The sequence below is a fragment of the Limulus polyphemus genome, unplaced genomic scaffold (assembly GCF_000517525.1).
Source record: "Limulus polyphemus unplaced genomic scaffold, Limulus_polyphemus-2.1.2 Scaffold106, whole genome shotgun sequence".
NCBI classification, from domain to species: Eukaryota; Metazoa; Arthropoda; class Merostomata; order Xiphosura; family Limulidae; genus Limulus; species Limulus polyphemus.
The window spans coordinates 903,493-916,953 of record NW_013665716.1 but is presented as its reverse complement, the minus strand read 5'-3'; the positions used below and the strand labels follow the sequence as shown (position 1 = coordinate 916,953).

General features: G+C 33.0%; 1 pseudogene; it reads left to right on the top strand.

Annotated features, from left to right (window-relative positions):
• The window catches only part of LOC106470670, a 6,273-nt pseudogene extending 2,083 nt beyond the window's left edge, over positions 1-4,190 (top strand).
• Positions 4,191-13,461: the final 9,271 nt, after the last annotated feature.

Sequence of the window (13,461 nt, the reverse complement as noted above, 5' to 3'; positions counted from 1 at the left end):
CATGTATTATATAATGAGCCATCTCACTCTCATTTATAATCTATCCCTGTTAAACAACTTATAACCTGGAATTTCAAAATAATTCCCTCTATTGTTGTTTTCAAAATGTAATGAAGTTTCATTAATTTCAGTTCTTCCAATTTAACTTAAACTCTAAACTTATGCACATAGTTTCTGATACTCCTAACATTAGAATAATAGCAACTGAGTTTAAATCTAATACTTATTTTTAAAGCTGTTATTTAACCTTTTATGCTCGAAATATTTTTTCAGTTTCCTCATTGCTCTAGTTATCATATTAACTTGTTTAATCCCAATTTTCCAAGCTTATATATAATATATAAGCTTGGAAAATATTATATATATACTTTATATTATTTTATATGAAAGCTTGGGAGCATTTTTAAACAATTTGGAGGAAGGTGATGATTTTCCATATTATGGTTCAGAAATGTAATTAAAACCAATCAACTTGTTTTCATTCATCAAATACAAACTATAATCACATAATTTATAAAGATTGTAGAATGCTTGGTTTATTTGTAAGCCAAACAACATACCTTCAAATGGATTGTGTTTTTTGTATTCATGTTTGTATTTTATTTCTAGTTCAACTTTGAGTTTCTGTGTGTATTATTGTGATATTCACTACCTCAGAATCTAGTTACTTTGCTCTCAGTATCTGACTGCCACTTTCAATTGGCCAATACTCTTGGAATGACACACCTCACAGTGTACGTTGATAATATTGCCAAACTAGGATTAGTTTTATAATATTTACTAATTGTTATTTCAAGATTGAACATTTTTACCATTTCAGATTATAATTCAGAGACTCGCACATTCATCTTTTAGCACCCTGGTGGCTCAGAAGTAAGCTTAATGGCTTAGAACTCTTAATTCGGGGTTTAATCCATATAGTGAGCACAACAATATTGCCTGTTGTGCAATATTGTGCTTAACAATATTGCATGCAATATATCTTAATTTTTCAATCCATGTAGAAATTAGGATAAATTTTGTGAAATTATTCATAGTTTGACATTGTAACTAAGATATACCATAACTGGCCATGTTACTCCAACAGAAACGACACAAAAAATATAAGACCAAGTATCAAAGTTTGAATTTTGTACTTGCATACTCACAATTTGCGAGTGGATTTTCTACAATGCAAGTTAGAATTTTTTCTACTTGCAATTTTCTGGAAGTGCATATTTGCATGTGACACAAAATTTGATTAAAATATAAATTCCAAAATCATTACATTTTCAAGTCACTAAAGGCTGATTCATGTTCAATTAGGATAATTTTGTTATGCACCAAATGTAGATTTTTTTCATCTGATTGCTGTCAAGTATGTATGTATGTAAATTCCCCTGTTCATCAAAGCACTCCTCAAATATTTTCATTCCTGCGTGTACTACATCACCAGAAAATGTATGAATCAAAATTATTGTACTAATTAATGTTTGTTTTTGTCTACATTATTGTAGTGGTGAACAAAAATTTACAAGTTTTTTTTAATTGTGCCAATTATGGAAATAAAATTGATTGTGAGCAGGAGTCATTCAGTGACAATGAAAAGCAAAAGTTATTTATCACAGCACCTGTTAAGACCATTAACAAATAGTCAAAATAACTAAATATTGCACATAATATACATTATCCATCAACAGTCATTGAAATATGTTGTATGGTATTGTACAATTTTTTTTTTATTGACCTAATACATAAGAATACAAACTTTTTACCTTAATTATAATACGTGTTACTGTAAGGCTTGAGTATCCAGTGAGAAAAAAAAAATTACAAGTGAGATCAGCAATTTAGCAAGTAGTTTCTAGAGGCAGGTGCAGTTTTTGAAAGTGAACTTAAAAGTAAAATTCAACCCCTGCTATACTGAATGTAAAGTTATTAGCTGCCCAGGTGGGTATTATTTTCTAAATTACTGTTTTTGCGATAGTAACTTAGTGGTACAAGTACATTTATTCTTATTGATATGTTTAACATTTTGCAACTCAAGCTGAGTGTAATACAAGCACTTGATCTGAACCACAAACTAATTCATATTTTGATTGAAACGCTAAACTTGAGCCATAAAATCCAGATTTTACAATTTTCCATTAATTATAGGGGCACAATCAAAATACTTTATTACTTATTTTCATGTAGTATTTCTTCCATGCTTTGCTTAAAATGAAGGCATTTTTACATCAAGTAACAAAGCATTGAATTGTATCAACAGATTTGAAACAATTACTTCAGAATTTTTTCCATGGAGCTGTTTATTCTACATAGTATATAATATAAAATATTTTAATATTTTTTATGAAGCATTTCCCTTTCCTAATAACAATCTTGTGACAGAATGATTTAAAGGCTATTTTTGATAATGGTTATAATTTGGTAAATATGAACATTATACATTACACTTATTAAGTAATAACCTAAATTCATTAAAGAATAAGTGATTCACATTTCAGAAACCAAAAAGCTCAAAATTATACACCCATTATATTATAGTGTAGAAAAGTCAAATCTTTAAAACCAAGGAAGAATATTGAATTAATGGAATGTTAGTAAAAATAAAATTATCTTATTAAAAGTTATTTTATGTATGTATAAACAAATTTAACAGAATGTTTTTTGTTGTTTTTTTTTAGTTGGTATCCTACTTGTCTTAACAATTCAAGTATAAACTTTTGAACATCACACTGGTGACGAAAAAGGAAGATCATTCTAGCATATAGATGATTCGTCTCTATTTTAAATTGGTCACAAGTGGTGTATAAAATGTTGCATGAAAGTAGTCCGATTGTGGAAGGGATTGGAAATGAGGTTTTAGTAGTTTTTGTGTTGGGGAACCTTTTGTTGTTGACTCTAGGATTCTTCATTTCACACTTATGGATCAGAAATAATATGAATGAGAATAGTTCACAGCAGCAAATTCATCGTTCTCCAGCTCCATATCTTCAAGGTGATGTTCAGACAGCCACTACCCAAGAGATAAACAGCAGAATTGCTAGCAGTTTGGGTCACCAGTGTCCTGTGTGCCTTAATGAAGTCAACCATCCTATACAAACTAACTGTGGACATATTTTTTGTTCCCAGTGCATGATTGAATATTGGAGACATGGGAATTGGCCACGGGCAGTTCTGTGCCCCATTTGTCGTCAACAGGTATCTGTTTTACTGCGCTTTTTTGATAGCAATCCAGAAGGATCTAATCAAAGAGAAAATGTCAATCAGATTAACTATGAAATCAATGAATATAACAGAAGGTTTGCATCTGGTCCAATCCCATGGGTTCAGTATTTATGGGATCTGCCAATCGTACTTCGTCATGTATTGTCTGACTTGTTTTCCTTTGATGGCATGGTAAGCATGATGAGGTTGAGGATTCTTTTGTGCCTTTTGATTGGTGTATTATACCTTGTGTCACCTCTTGATATTTTACCAGAAGCTGTATTTGGAGTCTTTGGACTTTTAGATGATATTCTAATTATCTTTTTGTTAGCAATATACATATCACTTATTTATAGGGCATTTCTTGCAAGGATGTGGGAAAATGCATGAATCACTTATTAAGGTTGAATTACCAGGTTATGGTTATTTTACTATCAATAACTCAGTGTTCTAAAAAATTATAGAATAATTAAATGAATAAATTACATTTATCATAAATTTATTGTATGGTTTTCATTTGTGACTTATTAAGGTAGAATCTGTTACTGTTTAAAAAAGCATTAAGTCGTAAGAAGAATCTTTATCTTTATGATAATTTGTTTTAATAATTAGTTGAAAAGGAATTAAAGTATAACAAAAGTAAAAACTATGGTATCAGGGTATAAAAAAATTACACAGTTGAATATTTTCAACAATTCCTTATTTGAATAAAAAGATGTAAAACTGTTATCTAATGTGTCTCAATAGAAATAGTGCATAAATTTAAGATGACTTATTACACAAATTAGCGGAAACCAATGAGTTTTTTACATAATTAATTGTAATTAACCATCAGAGTGGAGCATTATTAAAGACTTTGTAAGAAGCAAGGTACACGATATATCCGTGTGGCAGAAAAAATGTGCTTAAACTGTTCTCCATTTTGTTTATAAAATGCCAAATTTAAAATGTTTTTTACTTTTTTTTTCTCAATAATACCTGACAGTAAATTCCAGTATCTTGATGACAGTGTAAATCAAACTAATATGCTTAAGCTCCCAACTTTTAAAACAATCATAAGGTAATATTCCAAATTATTTGTCAAACAAGACTGAAACTTTATTTACTATACAGATGTAACCTTGTTTTTCAAGATCCATTTTTCTACCTCATCTGTAAAACTGTAAAATTCTATGACAAGATTTAATATAGTAATTTATCCAATTTATTTACATTGTATAATGACTAGTTATAATTTAGCAGACTGATTCATCCTGTATAGAAATAAGCTTTATATCTCAGAAAGAGTGTATTATTGCTCTTATATAATATTGACTGAATCTGCATTACATTATTTCAACAGTTTGTGACAGTGATATTTAAGGTTTCATAATGCCTTGAAACTGTTTCTTCCCTTATCAGGCCCGGCATGGCCAGGTGGTTAGGGTGTTTGACTCACAATCTGCGGGTTGTGTGTTCGATTCCCTGTCCCACCAAACATGCTTGTCCTTTCAGCCATGGGGGGCATTATAATGTGATGGTCAATCTCACTATTCATTGGTAAAGAGTAGCCCAAGAGTTGGCGGTGGGTGGTGATGACTAGCTGCCTTCCCTCTAGTATTACACTGCTAAATTAGAAACAGCTAGTGCAGATATCCCTCATGTAGCTTTGCACGAAATTCATAACAAACCAAACAATCCTCCCTTGTCATTCATGATCAGTCTGATACCAGTGATTATCCATCATTTCCAAACACCACAATTTCTATTGTAAAAACCTTATGCGAAGGATGGTGTGGTCAATCTTATATCACACATCTTAATAACTTATGCAAAATGGCTTCCAAAACTATGTTTAATCAGATTAAAGGCTCAAATGTCCATTAGAGTTGCATTGCAAGACCTAACAGGTATGTAGCTGAATGGGATTGCTATAATTCCTGCTTCTCTGGTCATCTTTCTCGAGAAACAGGCCAAAGATTTTAATATGTATGTATCAGGAATTTTTTGGATCTTAGCTAGTTTTGAATCCTTATTTATTATCTTGTTACCACTACTAGGAGATATGCCTTGTTTCATTGCAATGGCATTCATATCTATAGCATTCACTTTGCACATGAGGGCAGTGTTGGCTTTGAAGACTGTTGATGGTCTAAATGCTATGCATTGCAGTTTCTCTTATGGAAAACAGTGAAAGCTCGTACCATAAAAATATTTGTCCTCGGAAAGACTGTGACATAGTCCTTGAAACATAATTTTACCTGTTTTGAAATTACACTTTCAAATGGTCAGAATCCTCTACCCATAGCTAAAATCTATTGTGTTATGCCACTACAATAATATTGCACACTACAATTAACAATTTCTATGCATAGTAACTGACCCAATAGATATTGCTTTTACAACTTTGTATTATGAATTTTATACTGTTAAGTAGTGGGTTTTCAACTTATTCTTTTGGTATTGGCCTTGATTCACAGACTTTTTGAGAAGTTATTTTATTGGAGACATAAACAATTATATTGAAATAGTACACCTGTTGTAAATTCTACAATTTATATAAACAATTTGCTTTATGTTCTACTTCATCCAGAAACTTCAAATTTTGCTTTAAAACAATGACTTTAACCATACTCATTCTCATTAGCTACATACATATACCTTACTTTTTTGAATTGAACCTATGATAAAACAAAAGACTAGCTTAATAAGCCTTTAATAATCTCTGAAAATTAAAAAACTACACACTGGGTCATTTTGATTTGCAGAAACTTAAATTTTTTGAATTATTTTTATCAGCTTCTAATATATAATTTTATAACTGATTTTTAAATTGTTGTAAGTATTACTTTCCATAAAATGTTTTCCTGTATCAGTTGGTCACTTGTAATATATAATTATAAATAAATAACATTTATATTACCAAGCAACACTAACTTTTGAAGGCTAAAACAAGAAACAATTTACGAAATATTATAATATATGAAATTATATTGCATAATACTGCCACTCCCTTGAATTATGAAATCCTTTCAAAATTTGTCTAATTTTTTATTTTTTTTAATGTGTCCAAGAAACAAATTTGTCAGGGATTCTTTTCTTCAACTAACTGTGAGCAATGGAAGGAAGTTTTTTTGTGTGGTAAATTATTATTCGATATTGCAATTATTGCCAGTTCTGACTACTCTGTCTTCAAGATCTTATAAATGTCACTAGAAGCTTTGATTTGTTTTCTCTGCTTAAGCTGAAATTTAAAATCCAATCTTCCTTGACACTGGTACTTGTCTAATTCTTTAGTTAATTTGTTGTTCGATGAATCCTAATTGGGTTTGATCATTTCAACTGATAACCAATAATCTCTCTTGCCACTGTGAAATGTTTACAGCCTGTTACTATTATAGTAAGTTTTGAGTTGTTAAAAGTGACTTACTAGTAGCACTATTTGGGTTAACCTTTTAGATCAGTTGGTAGAGCACTTGTTTAGCGTGACAGGCCCTGGGATCAAATACAGGCAAGAAAATGCATATATATTATAAAAATATATTACCACACTATCATATCTTTCAAGAACTTTTGGCTTGGTTGTTCATGGTTGCTATTGCACATAGTTCTTTCCAGCACCATTCCAGCACTTTTCTTTTCAGGTGAAAGAAATATTACATCTTATCATGCTTAATCACGTGAGTAAGCATGTGGACATTACCAATGAGTTACTTCAAATCGATTATGCAAGTTTTCTGAATTTTGTTTTCAGGTAAACTATGACTCTCTTCCAAACATGAGATGTGTTGGAGTGTAACTCCTAGTTCATTTGTTGCAGCTCTAAAGCTCATCAACAAGAATGGTAGCTAGATCTTGAAGTTTATATCTTCTGTCTTTCTTCCACATACATGCAGTTTTGCAGCAGTATCCTCTCTGAGCAAAACAGGTATAATCTCCTGAAGTATAACAAAGGCAACTAGAATGAACGCAACTTATGGTGATTGGTTCAACTTTAAAACAAAATTCAACTGCTGGGACCTGGTATCCATGTGGAGGTGGGATGAGGAACCCCATTCAAAGGGGTGAACTACATTTATACCGGCACACTACATGTGTGAGTACATCATCTCGATTGGTTCAGCTCTAAATCCAAAACTCAACTGCCAAAACTGACATCTATGCAGGATAGGATGAGGGATCCTAAATGGTACAATATTAGTGTGAACAATATGTTGATTGGTTCTGCTCTAAAACCAAAACTCAAATACTGGGAACTGACTTCCATGTGGGAATAGAATGAGGGACCCCAATCATTATGATAGTGCACTCCAAAGATGCAACGTCTCCTCGGACAAACCCATTCAGAACACCACCACCCTACTGTCTTTATTGTTTATACTGTATATCTCTCATTCAGGAAGGCATCCATGGTCCACCACCCCAGTGGCTTGGAACTGGAAAGTGGTAAGGAGTCTCTTACTCCACTGGAAAAAATGAAGGGGAGGGACACAGTGGAGAGTCCAGAGGAATGTTCACACCAGAAATAATGGGTGATCACAAAACCCTATATTGAAGAGCAGACAGACCAAACCCGATTTATTCAATCTAAGGGATGGGCAGCAGTCCCCCTCTGCTTTATCCATGTGTCATTACAGTCTAAAACAAGCATTTTTATAAAGCAAATGCATTACAAGGAATAACCTACTAGCAATCTTGTGGAACACCCCATCTCTAGTATATGGAATAGTATAGAACATTGTGTGTTTAGTGACCATGTAAAATGAAATCAACATGACCTTACAGTGAAGATCTGAGTACAAATCTTAAGAGAATGAAATATACCTGGCTAGGCACCACTCACCACAAAGTAGGATCCAGATCGAAACATGGGACAGGCCTCTGAAAAAAAGAAAACTTACTCAGTTATAGTCGCACAGAAGTCTGAAGAATGGCAACAGGTGTAAAACGATAACCCAACGAGAAAGAAACAGCAAAATGATGCAAATAGTGAGAGATGAAAGTATGTGGAGTTGTCCACATACCCGCCTAAAGAATTTTTGTTTTGTTGTAATTAAGTACAAAGCTACACAGTGGGCTATCCGTGCTCTGCCCACCATGGGTATCAAAACCCGGTTTCTAGTGTTGTAAGTCTGCAGACATACCGCTGTGCCACTGGGGGGGGGGGGCTTGAATGATTACCTCTAAAGAATGATGCAGATGAGACGACAGGGAAAAAGTAAGGTGCCTAATCTCATGGGAAGACACGTGGATTAATTGACAGTAAAACGAGACAAAGAAGAATAAGCTAACTGAATTAAAGGCCGAAGCTAATTTGTAAGGGTGGAAGGAAAGAGATCATAAACAGAGGATAGTTGCAAAGGAATGAATAAATGGGAATGGTTATGATGAAAGGAAGCTGTCCAGGTGATATAACAATGAAGAACACAAATGGGATATAGAAGTCTATCTAGATCAGACTTGAAAATGGAAGGAAGGGAAACTGGCGAAGAGGAATTACCCTCCCAAGCCACCAAAGTCTTTGGAAGGAAAGATCAATCCAGGTAAAGGAGAAGATAAGAGGAATGATACAGAGTATGTGAAACGTCAATGACAAAAAATCTGACCCACGACGTCCACAGGGAGTCACATGAATAACGAGTGTGTGGAGCACGTCCATTGGTGGAGGCTTGTTGCATGTGTAAATCATTTAAATCAACCGAGGGGTACATAGGAGTAAAGGGCTTGTGGCATGCGAAAAAAATTGGCAAATAGATGGCAGCACTGAACGAGAATGGTTTAATGACATAATAGTCAGCGTCATCTTTAAATAATATTGTTTATTCTCAACTAAATTAATTTTCTCAAAGGTATTAGGCAGGTCTGCTTTATAATGGAGATTTGTGCAAGATAACTAAAGAGTAAATATGAATTTAGCCAAATGACTAAGTTTAAGTTAAGGGAATACAAAATATTTATTCATGTCTAAAAGCACAAGCACAGTATGCCTACTTGTGTCAGGACACTGGACTGTAGCCTTTTAGCAGATCAGTAAGCAGTTGTAGTTTTTCAAGATATTTTTCCACTCATCTTTAAAACCAAGTGAAACTATGGCAGTTCGACTCTCTTGACATAGCAGAAAATATCAAATTTACCCATAATGATTAGTGCTACTCACATACTGCTTGTTCTTATACAATAAAGTTAAGGCTGTAACCTCTAGACATCTGTTGCATCAGTGAAGGACATTGCTGTTCCTGACCAACTTGCACTGTATACAAAGTTACAGCAATATATCCAGGAACAGAGCAGCTATTATCTACTACAGTAACTAGAATGAAACTAACTCAAGAGTTTCTGGACCATCTATGCAACATTTATGTAGAATCAGACTAAACGATTTTTTTTTTATTTCAAAGTAATATATGAAAATAGAAAATGCATGATATTCCTGCATACTACAGTATCATTATTTAATATTTAGTGCATCTCATACTGATAAGCAATGCTTAGAAGGATGAACAGTTTAAAGATAGCACTTACATTAAGAAATATAGACAATGTATAGAAAAAATTTAAACTGAGCAAAGTTTTACAAGTGGGCCTCCAAAACAATTGGTAGACATGGAAAAATAAAGATATGACAGTAGTTTATTTGTTTTTGGTGTTCATGGAAAACTGTAAAAGGACTACGTGCTCTAGCATTCTCTAATCTGAACTGATATACTAAAGAGAAAAGGCTACTCAACAATGCCTACCACCAACTTTTGGGCTACTCTAACTGAAATAGGATTTGAGCATTACTCTTATAATGTACCTTTGACACAAAAGTGTGGAGGATGATTTTGGCAACAAAACGTGAACTTTGGACCCTCAAATTTACAATCCAGCACATTAACCTATGGCATCCCTAACACAGAATGTGGTAAAAGACAAATTCATTTCTTCAAATCTACCCTATGGTAGTTTCACTACATGTAAAACAAAATCCATACTCAATATTGTTGTAAGCTATAATTTTCATGTTTCAATTGAGAGTGCATGAGGGTAAAATCTAATAAATTCGATTAAGATCTAGATAGGTACATTAGTATAAATATCGGTAGGCTGTCAGTTTTTCCGATAGAGGAGTATATTTTTATATAGAGTATATTCAGTGTAGTATTTGGATCAATGTTAGTTATTGTGTATGTTCATTTACTTGATTGAATAGTCGTGAAGTTGAACGAGTAAATTTATTGGTACTGTTATTGTAGTACCATTAGCGAGGTTTTACCATTACAAAAGTCATTTGTAAATTTAGGCCTACAAACTACAGCAGTATACAAGTTAAGGTAGCATGTATATTAACATTATGAAAGAAATAAAGTAAGTAGTTATCCTTTTGTGGGCTGCACTTGGCCTTATTTTTACTAAACTTAAAAGGAACAGCCCAGTAAAAGAACAACGTTACAACATTTGTGTACAAGTGGGATTATTTTGGTGAAAATATAATAGAACATAGAATAAACATTAACTTTCGATATGACCTCATCAGGCGATATTGTAGATTCACTGAAGTCAATAAAGAGTTAAAAGAAAATAAAGAAGAGCAAACAAATTTAAAAAGAATAAGACAGAAAATTAGAAGAAAAGATAGAAAATAGGAGAAGGCAAAGAAGAAAGTTATAGAAAATTAGAGATGATCAAGATATAAGAGACGGGAATTTAAGAGAAGCTAAAAGAAAGAGATGCAGTATTTAAGGAGGTAAAAACAAAAATATTTCTAAAGGAAGACAGAATCAATGAAGCTACTGGAGATGCACAGAGATATGCAATAATAAGGTTGAAGAAGTATGGAAAGGCTATAATGACGATATCAAAAATTATAGAAGTATATTGACAAAGTCAAAATTGAAATATAGAAAGACATCTATGTAGTTTGGAAAGATTATTACAGAAATATCAATGAAGTAGAAGAGAACATCAGTGAGAGAATAAAACATTTTGAAAATGAAAAATGTAAATACAAACAATAGTCTAGAAGAATTGATAGAATTAATCAGACAGTTAGTTACACAGTATGAGGGATGAATAAATATACCACAAGAAAACAGATGTTTCAGTTGAAACTTGAATGAACGTGTTGTGAGGAGCTATAAATCCAATATAGAATAAAAATTCCTAACAGACGATACTAGAGAAAGGGAACTGTTATAACTGTAAGAAACATGATCATTATAACCAAGACTTAAAGAAATCAACAACTGTAATCAAACCAATTAAACAATGCCCTGAGGATGTGTCTCAAAGCCCATTCAGATCAAAGGTACAACAAAGTGCTAACTAGACATCAAAAAAGATAGGAGCTATCTGGATTTATGGGTCACAATTTAGCTGAAATACTCCATCTACCACAAATGAGATAAGAAGTTCATTATTTGAGAAAAATCCTTCACGAATTCATGAGTTTATTGATGGAGGACCTTGCAGTATGTTGATCAACACAGGCTCTACACCTACAATAGTTCGACCCAGTCTAGTAAGCAAAAGTGGGAAATTGCCTCTAGTGATGAAGAAAGAAGAGGGAGAGAGGTGAACAGCAAGTTTCCTTTACTGTAGAAAACTTCTCTATGTTTCATGATGTGTGAGTAATTGATATCGAGGAAGAGTAGGTGTCGGAAACTGACTTCATGCAGAAACACGAATTCAATGTAAAGCTAGGTCCAAATAGCTTCACTGTTTATTATTAGGTAATCCCTATGCACTACATGGAAATTACTACACCAGAGGATAAACTTCCCATGACAACAAGGAGAATAATTATAGTATTACCGAGAACAGAAATTCTCATACCAAGAGTTATAAGCAATAAATCTAAATCTAGTAACTGGGGCATAGTAGAACCAAATACTTTGGTATGTCCAGAGGAATTAGTGGTTCAAAGATGTATAGTGAATGTGAAGATAAAGATGTAATATATGACTGTTCAGGAAAGATCTAAATCTACCTGTAATAAAATGAAAGTTTTCTATGACGTTAATGCTGATAAAACTGGCTTTCAGCGAGGTGACATGGTATGTCTGAACAGTTCTTATTGGAAGAAAGGATAAACTCCAAAGTTAAGTAAGTGTTTGGAAGGGCCATATATCATACTGAAAAACAACAACAATGGTGTGGTTTACAGAATATGGAGGGATAAGCAACTTATGTTAATAGTCGCCCACCTTGATTGTCTTTGGAAGTACATCAGTGACAGGATAGCCAACTGGTTAACTCCAGAAAACAAATTTGTAAGCAGAATACCAGCTTGCTGAGGAGCTCAGAGTTCTCTTGTCGAGATAACTTCCAGAGAATGAGCAAGGATACAGTTGGCAGTGGATTTACTAAGCTATCAACTTAGGAAGAACTCCCCCAACAACAGGGCAGTCAGAAACGATAAGGGACAAAAAGTTATCCTATATGCATACCATTAGCCTCAAAAGAGAAAGACACCAAAAAGATTTGGTGAATTAATGTATTGTTTTATTTTTATATTTAGACTGTTCAGTGGACTTCACAATCCAGAAAAGAGGCACTAGTGTAAGCTATATTTTCAATATTTTAATTTGGATGTTAGGTAAAGGGCGCATGAGGTTAAGATCTAGTATATTCGACTGAAATTTATATTGGTACATTATTGTGAATATGGGTAAGCAGTCAGTTCTTTAGTTGTATAGTGACAAGTCATTCAGTGAAGTACTTGGATCAGTCTTAGCTATCGCGTGTATTCAGTTACTCGATCAATTATCCGTAAAATTGTAAAAGTAAGTTTATTTATATGTTAGTCGTAATACCATTTGTGAGGTATTTTTTCGCTGAAACACCATTTGTAAATTTAGGCTACAAATTACAACAGTGTACAAGTGAAGATAACCTATAGAAACGATAAGGAAGAAATAAACTAATCTGTTATCATTACATGTGCATTCACAAAATAATTTCAAAGAACTAACCCAAATGAAAGAACAACGTTACAACAATATCCATCTTTTGTCAGTTACTTTTAGACAAAATTTCAATTTTATAGATCATTGGCCTTTTGTACATTATAATACATCATCTCAATTCGAACGTGCTGAAACTTGAAATATTTTTCACTTCTTTAAGTTGTAAGTTTTTCTAAGTAACTTTTTACAAACGGTGATCAACAGTAAGCTAACTACACAGGCGAGAACTAAAATAATTTATCGTATTGTTACGTCTCCGTTCGTTCGTTAATTAATTTTCCGTAAATCCGTTCCAACGAAACTTTAGCGACACAAGTCCTTTCTTAAATAAACTGGTTTATTCTTT